Source organism: Pipistrellus kuhlii, unplaced genomic scaffold, assembly GCF_014108245.1.
Source record: "Pipistrellus kuhlii isolate mPipKuh1 unplaced genomic scaffold, mPipKuh1.p scaffold_m20_p_26, whole genome shotgun sequence".
Classification (NCBI taxonomy): Eukaryota; Metazoa; Chordata; class Mammalia; order Chiroptera; family Vespertilionidae; genus Pipistrellus; species Pipistrellus kuhlii.
The window spans coordinates 3,009,168-3,032,223 of NW_023425525.1; positions in this window are offsets into that span (position 1 = coordinate 3,009,168).

Sequence of the window (23,056 nt, forward strand, 5' to 3'; positions counted from 1 at the left end):
TTTCTGACCCCTTTCCAAATTTAAACCGAGGACTGCAGACTGTAATTTTAATTTCTCAAAAGACCTACTGCTTTCCTGCTCCCCTTTGGAGGGAAATGATATAAACAGAAAATAGTGCCATTGAACAGGATGGAGACTGATTTCTGGCAGGCTGGGTGTCTGCTCACAATGACAGGAGTCTCCCAGAGAAGGTTTTTCTATAGTGAATCATTACCTATAAATAGAAGGTTCAGGTCAGCTTAACACCTAATGCAATTAAATACGACTGGGTAATACTTAGTGTAAGTATTCTTGACTTTTCCCAGATTACTTAATGAGGGGAAAAGACAGTGTGATCATTATGTGACATGGCATCATTAAGGGCTTACAAATACAGCAGACACCCCCCCCCCCCGCCCCCAGTTGTTGGAGGCAAACACAATGGAGAGCAGAGCTGAGAGCAGGTGAGCAGATAAAACCAGTGCAGCCAAGCAAAGCTTAATTCAGCGTCTTTGAACAGAGGCCAGGCTAACAGACCTGGGTCACTTTGCCTCTGAAAAGCATAAGTGAAACTTAGAGCTGATGTGAGGTAACCCATGACCAATTCTCTTTCACTGAAGAATGTTCTAGCACAGTCACCAGTGACGGAAGAATGGAGTTGCGCCTCCACACCATGCGGGCTGCTTTGTAACAGTGCATCTCTGAGCCTCCCTCCACGTTTGGTTGGGGTGATCTCGGTTTGCAAACTCTTTTTGATGCGTGCACGATAAACCTGTGTCATTGCTGCTTCGGGGAGTCACTGCCTTTACTTCTATGTTTTTTCCAGAACTTTTGGCAGACTTGGTTTAATTGTAGACAAGCCATTCAACCACCATGCAAACAAAACAGAAACGTATCTGCTTCCAAAGGAGTTCAGGGATTGATTAGGATTGATTCTACGCTTCATTTCGTGCAAGTTTCTCCTAAAAAATATATGGATTCTGCTAAGGCTCCGCATGCTGAGGGATGTGCAGGGAAGTGTGGTGATGTCAGCGGCATACCTTGAATGCATAAAAAAAGTGAGCTAGATTAAGAGCCTGACAGAGACCAGTAGATGGTTAGATATGTGAGAAAGCAACCAGAGTAAACTGTTAATTGTAGAATCTAGGTGGTGGTTATGTAAGGCCACTGTAAACCTTTTCCAGGATTCTGTATGTTTGAAAACTTTCCTAATAAAATGCCAAAGAAATGAAAAATGACATTATACTCTAAGAAAGGGCAGAGACTAGATGGGGCATAGGAGGTTAGGGATATGCTGGGAGTATTCTGTTCAGGAATAAAACAAAAAAAAATTATTGCCAGAATTATTCTGAACCTTTGATAGAAAGTGGCAGAAACCCAATCTTAAGTAGCTTAAGGGGAAAGTTACCCACGGGCTGAGGAGTCCTACGGCACAGCTGGGTTTCAACAAGCCTGGGCCATATGGCATGCTCCCGGCTCTGCAGCTCTGGACTTATTGATTTCCGCTCACTTCCTGGGTCCAGGTGCTTAAATGGTGTCACCGGGGCTTGCTCTCTGTCTCTCTCATTTCTTAGACGGCAGTCTCTCTTGTCTTTGCAGGTCAGGTGACTGTCAGCGATCCTGTTTTTCTATCACACAGACTTCACTACCTGAACTACTTTGGGTTGGAGCGTCTGTCTATTTTAATACTCAAGCACAGCCTATAAATGCCCATCATGATAAAATGAAAACTGAACTGCACCGAAGTCATGGCTGTGATATTATGCATGCACATATGTACCTACATTTGTGTAACAGTACATATTCATTCAACAAAGAACGTCATGATGTGTCTATGTCAGAAACACTGCTGTGGCCGTGCAGGTAACACGGGAATTTGCAGTGTGAGCGCTGAGCATGCATGAGCTCTTTCGGCCACACATCCCGAGGGTGTGATGGAGGGACAGTAAAGACGCTTAAGGGCAGTCTAATCTGGAAAGGCAGTTGAAACTACAAAAGGATTTGTGAACCCCAAATGAATAATGGGGTGGACTTAGAAATACTCTAATTACCTAGAGAAAAAATACTGGGTTAAATGAATGTTAGAAAATAAATAATGTGATTCTTCAAAAGGACAGCAATAGGTCCTGGGAGTTAGCGATTAGACAAGGAGCAGCCAGCTGGGGGTGAGGGAAAAATGGCTGCTGCCAAGTCAGTCTTAGGATGACTCTAATGATCTTACTCTTCATTATACAAAGAAAGCCAGATAATAGGCTTATACACGCCAGAAAATGCCTAGGACTATAGGACCTATCATTTTCTTTCTTTCTATTATTGTATTGCTCTGATCTATTGCAGATTACAAAAAAGATATAGAGCAGAATGGTACAGTTACCTGGGTACCATCATCCGGGTAAAGAAATGATAAAACAACTACTGTGTCCCCTCCAACCTCTCCAGCACAGGAAAGCTACTATCAGAGATCCCGTTTTTTATTATTTCCACCTTGAGGTTTCCATAACAATGGAAGTAGCATAAATGTAGACAACCCAGTTGATTGGGAGGGCAGATCTGTGGCTATAATTTTTTAAAGAGACACTGCTTTTCCTTCAGCCAGATTGCAATTTGAAACAGAAAACAAACAAACAAAAACAAACATCTTTTCCTTGGTTATACTTTTTTTTTTCTTTTCTAATCTAGTCTCTCTTTATTGGAGGACAGGAACTTTAATTAGTTGTTTCAGGTGCAACTCTCCAGTTCATGCTGCCCATTTTCTATCAATATTTTGAGAGGAAGAAACTGGCACTTTCACATTCTCTCCTGTAGTTCTATTGAAATTGGACTGAACAGTAATTCCAGTCACGAGGGTGCCTACAGCTCCATGCCCTTCCTGTAGCCCAATGAGGCGGCCATAAAACTTCTGCCCAGCCCTTTTCAGTTCAGCCACTCAATAAGAAGCGAGTCGTGTCTGCTTTGTGCTGGTTTCCTCGATGTTCCTGTTACCGCTCAGCTCAGATTGCCTCCCTGTGCCCCTCTAGGAGATGTGCAGATGAGCCAGAGTAAAAAGGCTGCAATTAGAGATGGCGAGGTGCTAACATCCACGCTCAGGCGCGGAGCTGGGGATCCCTATTCATCACCCAGGCCACTGTGTCCAGGCCTCCCCAGGAACCCGCCAAATGAGAAGTGACACAAACAATTGCTTAGTCTGGTTTGACCTTTGCTGCCTCAAATGATAGGGTACCTAGTGCACTAAGCAACCCAATCAATCACTTACCTTCTTGACACAAGAGCGATAATTATTCTACTCTGGGTATTTCAGATAGGAAATAGCGGGACAAATTCTAGTTCTTCATTTATGCTCTTTCGCTCTTTCTCTTCACAGAGAAGATGAGGGGCAGGGGAGGCTGTCTCCACCTGGCCTCTGTGACCACGTCCACATCTCCCTCATCTGCCTCCCTAAGTGAGGATTAGCCACTGCCTAGGGGCACTATTGGGTCCATTACATGCTGGTTCTACTTTGCAGTTTGTTACTCTTATCAGGTAGGATTCCCGTCACACTTATATCTGTTTACAGCCTGCCTGCAAAATATTGTGCTGCATTTTAACATTCAGCAAGAAGAGAATTAGTGAAAATGACACCAGCCGTGAGGTCCTTGTTCTGTCTAACATACTCATTGCTCTCTCCAGCGAGAGGCTGCCTGCATTCCTTGCCTTGTTGCCTCGTTCCGGCAAAGGCATCACTAGACCTCTGCTTCCATCATCCCATCTCCTCCTCTGACCCTCAAATTCCTTTATACTTACAAACTAACCAGACACCAGAGTCTATGCAATTCTGTAAAGGACCTCAGTGGTCACTTTGGGTCCATCCAGATACTCCAGGGTAATGGCCCCCAAATCCTAAATTTAAGTATGCATACAGTGTCTCTGTTGCCAAGGGAGGTGACCCATTTACCGATTTGAAGGACTGGGATGTGGACATCTTTGAGGGGTATTTTTTTGTTTGTTTGTTTGTTTTGTTTTTTTGGCATACCACATGCACAAAGGACATTTCACATAAATAAGCAAAGGACAAACTGCACCTACACACAGGCAGAGAAGACGCATTTATAAAATGGTGTACACAGGAAGCTGGTTTCACTCGTTAAGACACAGCTTTGTTTCAGTGACACAGTAATGCCACATGCTGACGAAAGTGTTAAGAAGAGAGGTACACCCAAACACTGTAAGAAGAAGTGAACGTTAGTTCAGCACTTTTGGAGGGCTTTTAGGCTAAAAATGGATATGTGCTTTAAGTGAGCTATTCCTGGAACACCTTTAGAATTGGGTAAATTAAGGGAAAATACCCAACTGATTATCAACAGGAACACTGGTTAAGCATATTCTATTCACTAAAACTAGAGGGGAATAAAAATGGTAGTGAATGCAATACAAGTTGTCTTATTTACTCACATACACATATAGATGGAAACTGAAAATCAGAAGCCCTGTGCTCTTTTAATTCAACCCTGATTGGAAAGACAAAGTAAAGCACAGTAGCTATAGCCTCTAATGAATAATGAACGAACGTGAAACCACTGATGTCAGTGGTAAAGAATTTTAAGTGCTCATCTGCCTCTTACAGGTCTCTATTAACCATCGGCACAAAAATAGAAACTAATTCATCATGTTGTAGATACAATTAAATGGGAGATACATTTAAAGGGCATGTCACATTGCTTTAGCATATAAAGAAAAGGGTGATTAATACTTATATAAGACACCATACACATTAGGCTGACTCTGTGAAGATTTAGTTAAAGGTAAATTTCTATCAACATCTCAATACTAGTAAGGGCCAAGGTCTTTCTAAATTATAAAATGTTTTGTTTCAACTATTCTAATCATTCTTGACTTGTAACTCTGAGACAGCCTTTAAAAGAGTACGGCTATTTCCTGTGCACTGTAACTATTAACAATGGAGGATGGTTAACTTGATGTTTCCTTCTTTCTAGACCTCTACAAATCCTTCAGTGTCTACTGAACACCTGTCATGCTCTGACAGCCTTTGGGTGTTTGGAAACTTCTGCTCTGTGAGACCCAGAAACTTTTACCCACTCTTCCAAAGCTTGTGACTTGATCACAGCCACCACAGCCCACTGTGGTGGGGAGAGGAAGAGAGTGATGGCAGGTCTGACGTGGAGAACAGGCACTGGTGGGAGGAGGAACTGAGCCCAGGAGCAGGGTGGAAGAGTCCAACAGCTTCAATGACCTCAGTTACCTACAGCGCTTCCCTTCAGCCTTGGCAGTAACAGCAGCTGCCTCTGTTAGAGAAGGCTGCTCACAGCACTGTGTAAGGCCCCGCATGGTTTGGCCCCGGGTCATCCCTCCATCGTCATTCGGCAGCACGTGGGTCCAGCTTACTGAGTTCCAAACACACCCACGCCTTGCTGTTCCTTGCACCCGCCAGGCATGCTTTTCGTCCAGGGTCTTTTTACTTCCCCAAGGTCTGGAGGAGTTCTCCTCCGGTTCCCAAGTCTGATCCTCCCACCTCCTGTTCTTGGAGATTCTTGGAGTTACCTATCTTACAATAAAAATCCTTATTTGCTTTCCTATCAGGACTGGAATTGGTCGTTTCAAAGGAGCTGCCTGGCTAATGCACGGTTCTTAACAGAATCAGTATACACCAACACAGAAGTGCCCTACACAATACTGTGTTACCTGCTTTCCATTTCTCCATGTTTAAGTTGAAATTAGGCCCTATTATTTCTAGCCTGAACTATATCATTATTCTATAATAAAATCAACCTTCTTCCTCCAGTATTATCCTATCCTAATTTGTCCTCTGACGACTCTTCCTTAAACTCTAAATAAATTATTTCTAATACCAACATAATTTGCCAATAGAATGGGATGTGTAGTAGACATTGTGAGTAACTTCTGATTATTGAACACATTTAAAAATACTTGTTGTTTCATTTGTTTACATTTCGACTGGTTGTATCTGAATTAAATGCAAGCAAAGGGTATTTAAATAAACACCAGAAATGGAATTTGTTTGGGTTAGAAAAATAGAAGGATAACAGAAAAATTTTACAAGAACTACCTTAGTTCACATTTGCAGGTGCTTACAATTGCAGTGCTTATTCTTTGCTATGGATTGTCACCCCAAAAAGGTATGCTGAAGTCCTAACTCTCTAAACCTCAGAACAAAGATGTTGTAATGGAGCAAATGTCACTCCAATATGATAGATGTTCCCATACAAAGATGGTCGTTAAAGACAGACACGGAGAGAGATGTGTGGTGACGATGACAGAGATCGGAGCCATGCAGCTGCAGCCAAAGGATGCCATGGAGGATGTGGCAGCCAGAAGCTAGGAAGAAGCAAAGAAGGATCCTCTACAGGTTTCAGAGAGAGGATGGCCCTGAAGACATCCTGACTTCAGACTTTTCACCTTCAGACTTGAGAGAGTAGAAATATCTGTAGTTCTCAGCCCCCTGGTTCACGCTATTTTGTTACAGCAGGCCTAGGAAACTAATACACTCTTCCTGTGGGTGCATGGGGCATCTTCGTTGGGTGTGTTTCAAATGATGAGTGAAAAAAAAAGATTAATCCAACTTGTTTGCAGTGTAGTCATATATGGTGAAATATAGAAACAAAAGCAACATAGTTTTCTGGAAATTGCCTCTGTTGTTAGATTTTGACATTGATGCAGATAAATAAAACCAGAGTGATTCTACACTGGCTTGGAGAAGCAAACTGCCATTTATTTGTTTCTGTTTAAGGGAAAAAACAAAAACAAAACTAAGGTTATTTTCTTCTATGACATTTGTTCTAAAAAAATTGACATTATGAGATTACATTTTCGAGGGACCTGCGAGTAGGAATTACTAAATTCTAGCCTTTCTAGCAAGATGAACATCATTCTTCCGTGAGAAAAAGTTATGACACCTAATTGCGGAGAAAACTGATTTCTCGGATTTATCTGCAGATTATGCCAATCTAAAGTCAGCTCAGACAGGTAAATATTTAACACAATGTCACAGTCCTTACTAACACTAATGATACAGTCTTCATCTTTGACTTTAAACCTATTCCTTATTCTGTTCTCGGTTGTAGAGAAAATCTCTAAGAATCCCAAAGCAGGCTCTGGACATAGTCATTGAAATATATGCATTTAATAAATTGAAAATAGTGCATCGCATATTTGACTATCACATATACCTGCTTCCATGTGTCAACATGGCTCCAAGTATTACCCATCAAAAATGAAGCCTAGCAGCATTATGTAACCAAGCAGAGAAATACACAGCTATGCCAGCGGTGTCTACTTTTTCTCTCACTTTCACAAAGAAAATGCTTATACCTCCTGCTCATAATAGTCTATTTGGCCCAGAGCTCTGCTCTCTATCTTCCTCCCTCTGGCTCCAGGGTGGCTGGCTCCTGCAGACTCCATCACCTAATCCCCCAGCTCTCTTGTTTACCTAGAGCTTTGGTGACTGAGAAGCTCCAGGGCACCACAGGGCAGGAAGAGAGGGAATTCAAGTTCTTCCTTGCTGTGGCACCTTCCTTTGGTAGCTCGTGTATTCCTCATAGACTACAAAGCCCATGAGAAGCCCCGTCCCCTACGTCTTCATGGTGGATGGCTAACATGGACTAGGCTGATTAGAGAGCCCAGTTTATATAGTCAGGCACTCACTGGCTCCCACAGGCTTGTTTCATTCTGATACACTATCAGCCTGGTCCTTATTCACATTCAAGTACACAATCCCTGATGAAGATGATGCCGACGCTCTCACTCCAGCACACAGAATCATTCTTGGCCACCCATCCTACCGCAGAGTTCCAACATGAGGTCTCCTTTGTCTGGCTTAGGCTGTGGGGGCATCAGAAAGAGTTCACACCAAAGAGTAAGAAAAATATTGAGGCAACACAAATGTTTGATGACCAGCTATTTTCTATGATTTGGGCCTGCAGGACATGCAAAACTGAATGAGACACTATCTGTGGTTCTGGAGTTCAAAATCTAAACAGACTTTATATTCTTAGTTAATTCAATTTTAAAAAAGTATTGTTCTACCTTTGTCTTTGTGCAAAGGAGCTTCTTGTTGGAGGTCTTATGGGCTACAGGTCCTTGTACTTATTTTGTAAGCCCATTACTACGAATATCACTTTTGGAAAAACACACACAAATACTGTTTTGATATTTAATTAGCAGCTATTTTTAATAGAATCAAATAGAAAATAAAATGTTTCTTCTTTCTTCTAAGTCAACTTTGGATATTTCTCAGATCTGAAATAGTTTTGCCTTATAATTTGAAGAGTCTGTGTTAGGAATATATTTTACAAAAAAAGTATTCACTATTTACCATAATTTCTGTTCCACTGTAAGACATTTTTTAAAATTATATTTGTATTGATTTCAGAGAGGAAGAGAGGGGGAGAGAGAGAGATCGAAACATCAATGATAAGAATCACTGATCAGTTGCCTCATGTGCACCCCACACTGGGGATCAAGCCTGCAATCCAGGCATGTACCCTGACCACAGAATCTAACCGTGACCTCCTGGTTCATAGGTTGATGCTCAACCATGATCCATGCTGGCTGGGCTCTGTGAGACATTTTTTAATGATGGCACTTGGTTAATCCATGAAGCTATCAATCAGGACAGTGCTTGCCTATGGCAGGGTGGGTGAGGGAGATTGACAGGCAAAGGGCATAAGGGGGCTTTTTAGGGTGATTAAGTGATCTAAAACTTAATTTGAATGTTGATTACGTAGGCACATGCATCTGTGAGGATCCACAATCTATATCTGAGATTTGCATACTTTACTATAAGTACTGCTACTATAATATAATAAAATAACAAAAACAATGCCTTCTTTTCTACATAGATGAATACCATGTTTTGTTTTGTTTACTTATTTTTAAATATGTTTTATTGATTTTAGAAAGAGGAAGAAAGAGGCAGAGAGAGAGAGAGAAACATCAATGATGAGAATCATTGATTGGCTGCCTCTTTCACACCTGCTACTGGGATAGAACCTGCAACCCCAAGTATGTGCCCTGACCAGAAATAGAACTATGACCTCTTAATGCATGTGTGGATGCTCAACAATTGAGCCACACTGGCCAGGCAATACCATGTTTTTAAACAATGAAAATAATACTATCATCCATCCAAATATGTGGGCCTAGCATTAGTTACTTTATATAGAATCTCTAACAATTATTAATTACAATAGGTCTCTCTACCTGTTTTAAAAATAAAAATAATAGCCTAAGTTAAAAAAATAAAATACAAATGTTTTAGTACATATAGCTAAGTCAGGCATAAGGGAAAAGGTATGACTTTAACAGCAGTTAAGAAATGGCTTCCACTCATCTGTTTTAAGTAGTCACTTCAAAACAGCTCCACAATCTATCAAACTTTTAGATTTGTTCCTTCATTTCATATATAATATTTTCATAACTGGCCTGAGTAAGAAAAACTAGGGCTTTTTGAAGATGAAAAATTTCACTCTGCTTTAATAGAATCAGTTTTGTTAATATGCTAGTCAGCTTATCTTTGTTTCAAGGGATGCAAAATGTTCAAAATTTACTGATTTTTTTTTAACAGAGTGTTAAATTGTTCTTGTTTAAGAATCTCAGATAAAAAATATTCTAAGATTGACAACACTTGAAATCTGCATACTTTATTAGTTTATCAGATCCAAATATTTTATTTTCTGATCATTGTAAGACAGCAATTAAGATTTTGATGCATGTTCTGATTTCTGCCCTACCAACATTATGATGGGCCGTCACCATCAGGAGAAGAGCTATTCTTTCTCTGAGATCTGAATTAAGTCTTGGAGACACTAAGAAACCTCTCCAGCTGTAGTACTGATTCCTACCATGGATTATACATTGGCTGTGGCTTGTCTAGCCCACAAATAAGCTGGAACCTTCACTAAGGTGGCTTAGGAAGAACTTTCATGACATCTCCCTTTCCCGCCCTCTTTCCTACATCACACCTCCAGCTTCCCAGGAGGTTTGGGGCACAAGTTCCTATCCCGATGACCATGAAATCCTCCTTTTCTGGTTTAATGGTGCATTAAAACTGTATGCCAGGCCTCAGCACAGTAATCTATATATCGATCTAAAAGGCTAACATGCTAAGTGTCCCACCGTCCAGGTAATGACAACATGTAGCAAAGCCTGGCTTCCTCTCCTTAGCAACTAGCCTCCTTGCAGTTCCTTCAGCCCAGGAACATGACTTGCTTCATAGTCAGGTGCAAACTTTTACACTTTAACCAAATGTCTGTGAAGCATTTTCTGTGCCTGATCTCATTTGATCCTCACAGAAGTCCTGGAATAAGCAGATAAGAGACTTGGTGGAATCCTATTTTCTTTTCATTAACGGGAAAATGGAGATTTAGAAAACTCAGAAACTTGACCCAACTGAAAAGAAAAAAATGATGGACCTTGAAAATGACTTCAGGTTTTGTCACTGTGCAGATAGTCAAACTCTGCTGCAGTTCAATATTTTACCCTTTTTTTCTCCTTGCGTGATCTACAGTAATAACCTGCTTTGTGTTGATATTTACTGCTGTGTTGCTGACAATTACCTGAAAGAGAAGTTGGAGTGCTTCACGGGACTGGAAAAAGTTTAGCTAAATCAGGAAGCAGATTTAATTAAGCAAGTTTATTCTATACCTATTAAAGGCTAAGTTGACTCACGCATGCGCAATACATATAAAGCTCTCACTGGAGCCTATCACAAACATGCGTTTTGATCATTGTCGATCGTGAATTTGGTTGACACTTATATTATAAAAGGCAAATGGCAATATTAAAATATTTCTTCTAATTAATTTCCTTTCAATGTGCATGAATTTGTGCAACGGGCCACTAACTTTTACATAATACAAGATGGGGCAAGAGTTGGTTTACAGTTGTGAGTATGCAAAATGTAGAGATTAATCTTGTAATTAATGTATCCTTTTCCATGCAAACAACTGTAAACCTAATTTTGTCCAATCTGTTTTCATATTACATGCTTATATACTAAATGAAATAATAAATAAATATATAGAATCTTGCATACTGGCCATTTAGGTCCATTGATCCTTCAGAAGTTAAAAAAATATTCTAGTAACCAAACAGACCAGGCCTCTTAACTATTAGAGGAGCGTATAAAGTCCTCATTAGACAGTGCTTTGTTTGATGCCTCCCAACATTTCAAAAACATAAAAGATATAAAAACAATATAAATGGCATTAAATGCATTATTTCTAGGCGTTTTTGTTGTTGTTGCTGTTTGTTTTTTGTTTGTTTTTTGTGTTTTTTTTTAAGGCACACAAATAATTTTAAAATGCATTAATTTTAGAAAGTCACTTTAGGTTGTTAGATATAATTATTTTTAATGTAAGTTCTTTGAAGGCAGTAGTGATTTCTTATTCATCTTTGTTTATTACCTCTACATAATAGAATGTTTTATAAATAGTAGGTAATGTCACTTAAGTGAAATAAAATTAAATATAATTATTATTGCTGGCACTCATTATAAACAATAGAGTAATAGCCACTTATCCTTCTCAAAGCATTTTTGCATTCAGCATCTCATATGATGCATCTTTTAACTGATTTATTAAAAATAATTATGGGATGGTAATGCCATTCAGAATCACATCCACCTTATAGAACAAAGAACAAAACAGACATGCAGCTATATTACTGTATGGTGCAGTATGGCACATATGGAAAAGATATATTACTGTATGGTGCAGTATGGCACATATGGAAAAGATATATTACTGTATGGTGCAGTATGGCACATATGGAAAAGATATATTACTGTATGGTGCAGTATGGCACATACGGAAAAGATATAAAATCAAGTCTCCAGAAAAGGAAAAGGATGGGCTTCACAACGTACTTTCCGAATTGAGTCCTAAAACAGAGAATCAGAAAGTGGCTCTGGAAATAGAAATAGCATAAAAAGCAGCAGAACCCAGGCACTGAAAGGACTTGGACGCTAAGTGTGGTCCATAAAGGCTAAGAAGATGATGGGCTTTCTGAGACAGGTGGGGGAACTGACAGGAGCTGGGCCAGTAGGTGATGATCAGCTGAAGAAGAGCCCTTTATATCAACACAAGGATTGAAATTTCCCCTGGGGCCCACTGAGAGCCAACAGACAGGAAGGAATCACTGCAAACTAAAAATAATAATGATAATAAAATAATAATAAGTGAATTTTGCATAAATTGATCTATATGGCATTACAATTAGAATATTTTTCTTTTGTGACATCTTTAACTTGATGATTTTGTGAACTAACCAAAATTTTTGTTGAAGCATTTCCCAGGACTCTTCCTTCATCAGCTGGATAATCATTTTGTTTACATTACCTAGCCATACAAATTTGATTTACACATGAAAGCATTATTCCTCATAAAGTATATTCCCAAGTCTTTTTCATTACACTGAAAAGCTGTATTTTTGCTTAGATTTTTACCACTGAAGTAAATACAGTATCATAATTGTCCATTTATTAGATTTGTTACTATTTTCAGCTCAATGTTTTTTCAATAGGCTGTACATTAGTTTACTCAGGTCTAGATTTCAAGAAATGAAGATTTCTAGAATATGGCAGTGTAAATATTCTGTTTCTTTTTCTTTTTCAGTAGTGTAAATATTCTTTTAAAAGCACAGTGGCATTTTCTGATTTCATAAAAAAGAATTTATCATTGTGGAAGTATTCGGCTAATAGGTTTAGTAAGCTGCTTCAGGCATCTTGCTATTATTTTTATTCCTATTATATCAAAATCAACTTAGACTCTAGGAGAGCTACTGTCAATCTCTAGCATTTTTTCTTGTTTTCTAAAAACACTTGCTCCATATATTACAAATGAGGGGAATGCTAAATGCTTCTAATTGGAAAAAACAAAAAACAAAAACGAAAAAACTTTGCACACGTCCATTTAAGTTACTGACTAAAGAAACCTGAACAAGTTAGCTGACAGCAAGGACTCTGCCAGCTCTCTCTTGAAATGATGTTTTAAGAGGACTCGCTGTTCCTAAGTGAACACTCATTTTCCCCCATCATAAACCTTGCTTTAATAGGACCACATTATAATAACTTCATATATTTCCTTAACTCAAAAGTTCTTTAAAGACTTTTTTCAAATATTGATTCGTATATCCTCTAACTACACGCTGAAATACCACCGCTTCAGCATTTCCTGCCAAGTAACTTGTTCCCAAGTCTATAACAAAGCAAACTGAAGCTACTGTCCTCTGACCTCAATGCACTCCACCACAATATTTAATTAAGAGTTCATCCATGATTGTGTATCCTCTTCCACTATCAATGTCTATCTCGCCTTTAGCATTTTTTGCTTTACTTTTATCTATTAAGATACACAGGTTCTTATACTATACCTATGATATATTGAGGTAAAAACAATTCAGAAATCTGGATGTCTGGGCAAAAGTCATTTTGGAGGTCTTACAATATGCAGTTTTCAAAAAGAGCTTATCAGGACATTTTAAAGCACTGGCGGTGAATGCCATCACCTGGGGGCTGGTACGGGAATGGGTTTCTCTCTCAGGCTGTCGAATTCTAGGCCATGCCCTTTCCTATTGTTTTACTCTGCCCTTCCCTGGCCAGCTGCCAGTGGTGCCAGTTATTAGTGGCTCAGAGCTCCTGTTCTCCTACTTATAAAGTGGAGATAAAATGGTACAACTCAGGTCTGCGGGATGATTATCTGACAGTGGGCCACACAGAGTTTAATAAATGTAACTACTCAATGGAAAGGCATCTGAGAAACAATAAATACGGATTTAATCGTGTATCTTTGATAATGTGGCTCCTTAAAGCACTGGCTTGGCCTTAACATTGTCCAATAGTAACCTCAAGCATTGTCCAATAATAACCTCAAAACCGATGTTGCTAGCTAGCTTTGTCACCTGGCAGGAATGCATTCCCTCGTGATATGTATGAAAGTGATTTTATCTTGACAGGAGGACATGTGAAAGTTACAGTCCATTTTATGCCTTAAATTTAGTTCAAATCAACAAATACTCCCAAGCTTTAAAGGTCCCAGTGGGTGTGCTGTAGACATACAAGGAGGGAGAAGACAATTCCCTGTTTAAAGAATGTTACAGTCTGGTGCCATAGAAACACACATGCATAAATCAAGAGTTGGCTGTAATTCTCTATGCAAAGAACGGGCTGACTCATTCAGACTGAGAAAAAGCAAGGAGGGATCCAGAAAGAGATGGCATTAAAGTTAGACTAACCCATGAACAGGTAAAAACGAACAATGACAGGCACAATGACAGGGAGGATCATGTATTTTCAGTTGAAGAAATCATTAGGCTCAAAGGCAGATAGGCAAGCAGGAATATTCAAGAATTTGCATCAATTGGTGGTGCACTTAATTGCAAAGTTGCAATGTGTGCATTTGAAAACATGGGATTTCATGTCAATATTTTGCCTCAAGAAAAGATGCCAATGAACTGAGGCATATTTTCCTGAATAAAATTTTGTTTTTATTATTTTAAAATTTGCTTAACAAAATAAACAAAATGCTGTATACTCTTTTTCTAATATATTTTTATTTATTTCAGAGAGGAAGAGAGAGGTAGAGGGAGGGGAGATAGAAACATCCATGATGAGAGAGAATCATGGATTAGCTACTTCCTGCACGCCCCCCACTGGGGATCAAGCCCACGACCCAGGCATGTGGTCGTGGAATCAAACCATGACCTCCTGGTTCATAGGTCAATGCTCAACCACTGAGCCACACCAGATGGATAAGCTATAAACTATTTTATTATAGCTCCCATATTTCTCAAAGTTATTTATTATTTGCCAATGACAAAGGACTGCCTAGCCTTTTGAAATGTAATTATTTAGAAACAATTAAGCTGTTTCAAAGCCAGAAGCATCAAAGTACATAACATACACACATTTTTCGCTTCAAGTTCCCAGTGGGAACTGTAGCTGTTTATGATTTTGTGGCTTAGTGCCCAAAGCAATTTTATTAGTCAAATGAAGCTCACACATTTTCATCTTTAATGGAGGGCAATCGGCTTCCTGCTGGTCATTTACAGTTTCCTCTGGTAATGAGGGACCTAGTAAAGGGGAGGCTGCCCAAGGCTGCGGCCCAGCTGGTCACCGACAAGCTGAAGTGGGAGGGACATTTAGACCGTCACTTCAGTCATGTGTGTGTCCACACTACCAGTAAAACACTATGTCAGATTAGATCATGAGAACTCTTACCTGAAATAGCCACCAACTGCCAGCACATGATGCCAAGTGGCTATTTCTATAAGAAGTAAGGCTGAAGGCCTTATATTTACTTGTTTTGCTTTATTCAGAGCTTCATCACAGAGAGAAGTCTGTGTAATAGTGACTCCTATTAGAACGAAGGGCAAAGGACACCCTGGAGAGCACACCTTATGTTCCTCTCTAAACAGGTCGCCCCGTTACCCGGCTTTTATGGAATGCCTCCTGGCTTTTCTCCATAAAGCCAGGTGGTTCTCTAGACACCAAATAGGTGTCTGAATGCGGTAATGAGCCCACAGTATTTCCATTCCTTGCCTGGCTTTTGTTCACCATTGATTCTATGAGAATTGACTATGTTGTTGCATGTAGCCGTACTTGTTCAGTTCCTTTGCTGATTATTATTCTAAAATAATAATATTCCACTGCATCATTGATGGACACTTTAATTTAGGCTGATTACACATGTAGCTACAATTGGAAAGCTCATTTATGAACTTCGGTGTTTGCATACGTGAACTGCTATTGGCTCTACATTGAGATGCATGATTTGGGCTCTTAGGACACGTGAGTTTCCACTACAGTAAAAGGTGCTAAACTTTTTTCACATCCCACTAGTTTGCTGGGCTCCCAATGCTCACGTCCTCACCAACAGCTGACATTCACCGAAGTTTATTTCACCCATTCTGATAGTGTTGCAGAGGCAGCTCACTATAAAGATTCAATTTCCTTCTTACTAACAAAGCGGAGCATATTTTCATGTGCTTGGTGGCTACTTGGATACCCTGGTTTTGTAAAGTAGCCATTATGTCTCTAACCCATTTTTCTGTTTTATTTTTTCTTAATGGAAATGTATAGCAGTAGTTTATGCATCATGAATGTATGCATGGTAAGTATATTTTTTCCACTTCTTGGCTTTCCTTTCCATTCCTTTAGGCATTCCCTTAAAGAAAATAAGTCCTTAATTTCAAAATAATGCAATGTATCCACCTTAAACCTCCTAGAAAGAGTTTTCTAGATCCTATTTAAGAAGTCCTTCCATAGGCAGAGGTCCTGAAAATACTCTCCAATACATTGTATGCAAAATATTAAATTGAATGATATATAAAAAGCACTGTATTCAGAGCTCACCATATGTTACCAAGGATATAATCATATGATGGTTCCCAGTATTATTCTCATTTGAATAATATATTGAAGAGCAGTGAGTGAATATAAAAATCTTTTCACATTTCTCCCTAAATTCATAATAACATATAACAAATTTTTGTATGAATGATTTTTGTAAAAGGTTTCAATACTTTGTTTCTGAACTATCAGCTTTTACTTAATCTAGGATTAATGAGAATTAATTCATTTGCCAGCTGATGAATTAGTTCATCCTGCACAGTTAATACCCTGTTTCCCCGCAAGTAAGACAGTGTCTTATATTAATTTTTGCTCCCAAAGATGCGCTAGGTCTTATTTTCAGGGGATGTCTTATTTTTCCATGAAGAAGAATATGGTATACATTTATTGTTAAATGAAAATAAAGGAAATTTATTACCTATATACAGTATGGTAGTAAGGTAGTTAACACAAACCAGACAAACTGTGAATCCTACAGTATCAAGAATTTACTCATTTATTCAATGACAATCATGTCATCATCTTCTGGAACATCATCATAACAATCCAATTCCTGAATTTCCTGGTGAATTTCTTGTGACTCCATTTCTTTCAGAATCAGTGGACCAAATCTCTCATGTTTAGCCTAGGGGGGGCCTTATTTTCAGGGGGATGCCTTATATTTCACTCATAAGGAAACCTGCAAGTAGGTCTTATTTTCGGAGGATGTTTTATTTTTTGGGAAACATGGTAAAATGACTGGATTATGTAATTGACAAAGGAGATGAGATTTGGTTCTGAACGCAGCTTGGTCCAGGAGTGCCAGTGGCACCGGGACAGTCTCTGCTTTCCCTCTACAGCCCCAAGGCAGCTCCGGGATGCCCTGAAGCTACCCGGTCCCTGTCTCAGTTCCGCTGCTGTAACCAAGCACCACAAACCACATAGCTCACAAGCAACGGGAACTTGTTTTCACAGCCCTAGAGCCTGAAATTGAAGATCCGATGAGCTCTCTTCCGGCTGCCAATGGCCCACTTCTCCTAGTATCTCCATGTGGTGGAGATCAGAGAGGGGAAGGAGTCTTCTCTCCTGTCTCTTACAAGGACCCAAATCCCATTCATGAGTGCTTTGCTCTCTGACCAACCACATCTCATCCTAATCGCCTCCCAAAGGCCCTACCTCCTAAGATAAATGGATCTATTCCCCTTCAAACAGAGTAGTTTGTCAGTACTTGGGTAATTTGAATTAAAAAAAGATTAAATGCTGTTTTAAAATGCCTATTAATTCTATAATAATTTCCCTCTATCGAATCACTAACAGAATGGTTAGTAATACAGAGTATACTGATAAGAAGAGTCCCTTTGGAAACTGCATATTTGTTGGCTATATACCTATCTGAGTATCTTCTTATGATCTGTGTCAAATATCAAAAAATTTAGGCTACATGACAGATGCATCTCTGAAACTTCTTTTCAGTAAAACACAAACAAATGCATTAAAATCACATCTAACTTTTTATGGTGCAATTGTGAATTAGGTCCTTCTTTTATTGGTAATTAGGATGTAGAACAGATGGTGTAGACTTTGGCAAAAAAGTGATGATCTCTTCAAACTAGCATGTTGTCAATAATTATTCACAAAATAAAGATCTATTCCCTTCATCAAGAGTCTGTTCCCACCTGTGGCCTATGCGCTGCTGGCTATTAGAATACCTCTCTGACTCATCTGAACTTTCCCACTGTGCGGAGAGAGGGAGTAAGGGGGATGAGGGATATATTTACATGCATGGAAAGTGTGAGCTGTTTAGCAAGTATATGAGTACTACATAAAGGAACTAAATGTGTATTAGTTGGCACATTTAAGGCTGGTAATTTTTTTTTGCACCCAAAAAAAGCAATAAGATGCAAGCTAGTGTGGCTCAGTGGTTAAGTCTTGACCTATTAATCAAGGTTTGATTCTTGGTCAGGACACATGCCTAGGTTGTGGGATTGATCCCCAGTGTGGATCACCAAGTACTCAGGAGGCAGGTCTCTCTCATTATTAATGTTTCTCTCTCTTTCTCTTTCTTTCCCTTCCTCTCTAAAATCAATAAAAGATATATTTTAAAAAGCAATAAGAGTCATCTTCACATTTAAAGCAGCTAAAATCTTTCTATCAAGGAAACTGCTAAAAAAAAAAGGATAGTTCTAGTCTTTAAGAGATGCACAGATTAAGTGAAGAAGACACAGATATGCTGAAGACAATCAATTCCCTTTTTGTTGGACAGCCATTGCTACACTGTTATAATTTATCGAACAGCTGACAAATTGTTCAACTCTTTTGTGTATACAATTACACTGTAACTTTCAATGTGTTAAAACAATGTATTGCGATTTGAAAATTCTTCATCAAATTTCACAGGAAAGGTAGTAACTAGCTAGTGTTGTCCAATGTGACATCCTCCAACTTCTCACCAAGTTACCCAACGAATAACAGAAAAAGTGTGAAATTGTACCCGATACATAAAATATTAACCAACAATCTGCTAGACATCAAGAGAAATTCTGACTAATAAGTGATTAAATTGAATTCTATAGCAGGATAACAAGGCCAGTTAGAAAACTAAAGAAATGTTCAACCACACTCAGTGAGCTTTCCTACTTTGGAAATCTAGAATATTCGCCATACCCCTAAGGCATGGACCCATCTTCCAGATTTCCATCTCAAGTCTGTCATTAAGATCTGTCCTCCATTGATCAGACCATCAAACCTCAGAGGAAGGTAGGGGAGGGTGGGAGTTAGGGGGAGAGATCAACCAAAGGACTTGTACGCATGCATATAAGCCTAATGGACACAGACAACAGGGGGGTGAGGCCATGAGTGGAGGGGATGAGGGGTAATGGGGGAATAAGGACACATATGTAACACCTTAATCAATAAAGAAATTTAAAAAATAAAGATCTGTCCTCTACAGCTATTTGTGACATTATAATTCTCAATAATACGATATGACCTTGGTTGGAATTAGATAGCTATTGGCACATTGAAGCACTGGAGATGAAATAGGTAGTTGGAAACACGGAAGAAAAGTCTTGGAAGCTGTGGATTTTAGAAATTCTATCCGTATTTCATCTTTCTTCAAGGATGAAATCTTTAAACTTGGGAGTACCTATATTTATAAACAAGTTAAGTTCCAAAACCTGGTCATAAATACCCTTATTGATAAAGTTCCAAGGTGTTTTTTATAAGAATATTTATTGAAATTTCTCAAATATAATAATTGTTAATGTCATTTGTTGATGACAGAAAAAATTAATTGCAAGCTAGTGTGGCAGCCGTTCAATGATTCTCTCTCATTATTAATGTTTCTCTCTCTTTCTCTTTCTTTCCCTTCTTCTCTAAAATCAATGGAGATCCAATGGCCCACTTCTCCTTGTATCTCCATGTGGTGGAGATCAGAGAGGGGAAAGAGTCTTCTGGCTTTTATAGCATTTGTGAGTATTTGGAGGTTGATAAAAAAAAAAGAACTTTAAGTTAATCTGAAATAAACTATTCATCTTCAGATTGTCAGTCAGAGAAAACATAATTGTAATTTTCCCCAGAAAATTTTCTAGGGGAAAATTACAATTATGTCAGACAATGGATGCTAACTAAAGTTATTGTATCGGTCATATATTATATATGTATATAAATATATATATATATTTATATATATATGCACATACATACATATTATGTTTTAAAGCTTCAAGTTATACAATGTTATATGTCCATTATACCTCAATGTGACGATTAAATGGACAAATACTTGTATCAGTGTTTGATTATGGTCTACACTCAGACATATTATAAAAGCACTATTTATATCATCAATTATGTCTGAGGATAGAATACCAAAATAAAGAACTAAATAGATAGATAAATGATAGACAGACAAATAGATAGATGATAGGTAGACCCCAAAAATCTAGCTAACACATACAGTTTCCGGGTAAGCTACTGAATGATATTTTGTAACAGGGGAGTAAATCAATAAGAGCACAGGAGGGATCTAACATGAGCAGAACAGCCATCCATTCTGGTGCATTTCTGAAACAATTTCATTAAAGGGGGAATATACTGGTGAGGCTTACCGGAATGCTGAATCTAAGTGGAGAATAAAGCAATCATTTGCTTTTGCTTGGTGCTCTCGGGGCTTTAAGAAATAATTGAATAAATGGAGCTGATACTTTTAAAATAAAATGCTGATTATGTGGTGTTTACTGTAGGTAGTGTAAGTGTTTTCAAATACGTAATAAGGATAAATGAATTCATTAAATCAAGACCAATGATTTTTAGGATATATTATAGATTTACACAACTCTTCCTCTTACAGTTAAATAGGATCATTAATATTGTAAAAAAAGAATGTCAAAATTAATACAATGTCATGTAAATTTATATTGACTGCCAAACTACATTTAAAACATTTTATTGCTATTTGAGTACAATTTTAAAAGACAATTTGGTCCATTTTAAAAATTACCTTTTGAGTAAATAATTGAGTTTCTCCGTAACCTACTCTTGAACGGAGGCCATTGTCCAGCCATGACTGGAAGCAATCTCCCTTGGTAACGGGAACCATCCTTCATCTTCCTCCCCACTGAAGATTTATATAAAAACTTTTTTTCCTGAGTTTCTTTCCTGCAACAGCTGTGCCTTCTCCTCAAAACACCCCATGGGAGTGTTGTTAGCATAACTACCTACACTCTGTCGCACTGCATTCCTTTCATGGCTACTTACAACACAGGCTGAGGATCTGCTTTGTCTCAGACTATACAAATGAAGACTAAACTAGGTGCGGAATGAACATTTACACCCTCATCCTAAGAAAAAGTGGTGGGAGTGAGTCAATGCAGATAAACGGAGACATCTAGGCAAGGACTACTAAGGCTTGAATTGCAGAGGAATTTAGAAGATAAAATTTTGTAAATAGGCAGAGGGGAACTAAAGGAGGTTTAAATGAAGAATAGAGATGATGATGAAAATAATAAAGCATAGTTTGCAAATCCATCAGCACTCAGGTATAAAAGATCTTCAAAGTAATTGCATATTAATTCGATAGTTTTTCAGAATATTTAAATTTCATGCAAATATGATAAAGGAAATATTTTGCTTTCATTATAGAATACTTTTCTTTTTAATCTCCTTCAAAATCAGGCCAACATTTCATTTAAAATTAGTTTTAAATTTTCTCCCATGTTAGTAGGCACAATAAATTATATATTTATTCTACTAATCATTTCTTGAGGTATGGTTAGGAAAATATGTTTATTACACCTGATTCATTATCTTAACTGTATTTATTGAGGTTATTAATTTTATATTATATTTCTAGCTCTGCTTTGCAAATATAATTTTTTTTCCTGAGAGAAAATTTCACCAGGAATGGCGTATTTGAAAAGCCAATTTTTCATATACTTTCTCATACACTCATTAAATGACAACAGAGTAATTATGACTCCACTCTTTTGTTGAAATTGGATGGGGGAAGAGGATGTGCTGTTATATAGAAACTCTCAATGTAAATTATGAATTATCTTTTGCTAAGGTACAGACTTTGATACAGATTTAGAAACGATAGAAACTGTAATCAGTAGAAAGGATAAGATGATATAGTAGTGAACTTGCACATTGGGGGTACAAACCGTTGTTCCTTCTAAACATCATTCATTAGTGGTATTTTCATACATAGTCACCAACACATTATCTATGCATTCATTTACATGCTCATCTGTGAAAGGTTCTGTTCTGGATTTTCTGTCTAGGACAGTCCATGAAAGCTTCTGTCCATGAGTAAGAGCGTAACAAAGAGCCCATAACATCTACGAAATAGCAGTCTAATTAACTCATATATTGGCTTGTTCCAGGAGGACATGTAGGGTGAAAATTAGATGAATCGGAGTAATTATTCACACACATGGAAATAATACTTTCTGGACAAAGACCCTGAGACAGACTGTAGAAAGAGAATGAATGGAACTTAGGATTTGTGAATAGTATGAACCCTTTTCTCATTAAGACTTACAAAGTATTGTGGGATAAAGTTTTGTTTTACAACGTTCGAACTAGCTCTCTTTTCTTTCATTTATTTCCTCAGTAAAGCCTTTTTGAAACTTTTTGACAATTTCTCCATTTTCTCTAAAGGAGTTGGGGAGGGGGCGAAAAGGAGACATTTCCGTTCATGCCCACGCCTGAAGATAAAGGCTTAAATATCAGAGCCCTCCTCTTTGGAGTCTTGAGAGACTGGAAGAGCAACAGGCTTTGTGGTGGGGACCACTGCGCTTCCCCGAGCTCTACTGCCCAGTCACGGAGGATAGCTGAGGTGGGAGTGGGAATACCATTTCTTCCTTTGCTCCGGAGGTTTCGGTGAGCCATCTATACGCTAACCCTAGTCACAATATTTACTAAATTTAGGTAAATCTTAAACTTTTTAATTCACAATCTCATTCACACAACTACTGGAAAGATAGTATGTTTCTTGAGTTTGACATATTAAAAAGCTCGGTTTTAGATGCATAAGTAACTTGTGCAAAATAATAAGGGACACTGAGGTCTGATTGTCTATCTGCAAGGCATATGTTGGTCTATGTCTAGTCATTATGTCAATTGAAAAATGCCTTACAATTCCTATAGCTTTAATTCCAACTGCTCTTTTTAATCAATTACTTTTTATAAGCACATTTTATACCTCCAAAATGTCTAAAAAAGTAACATTTAATA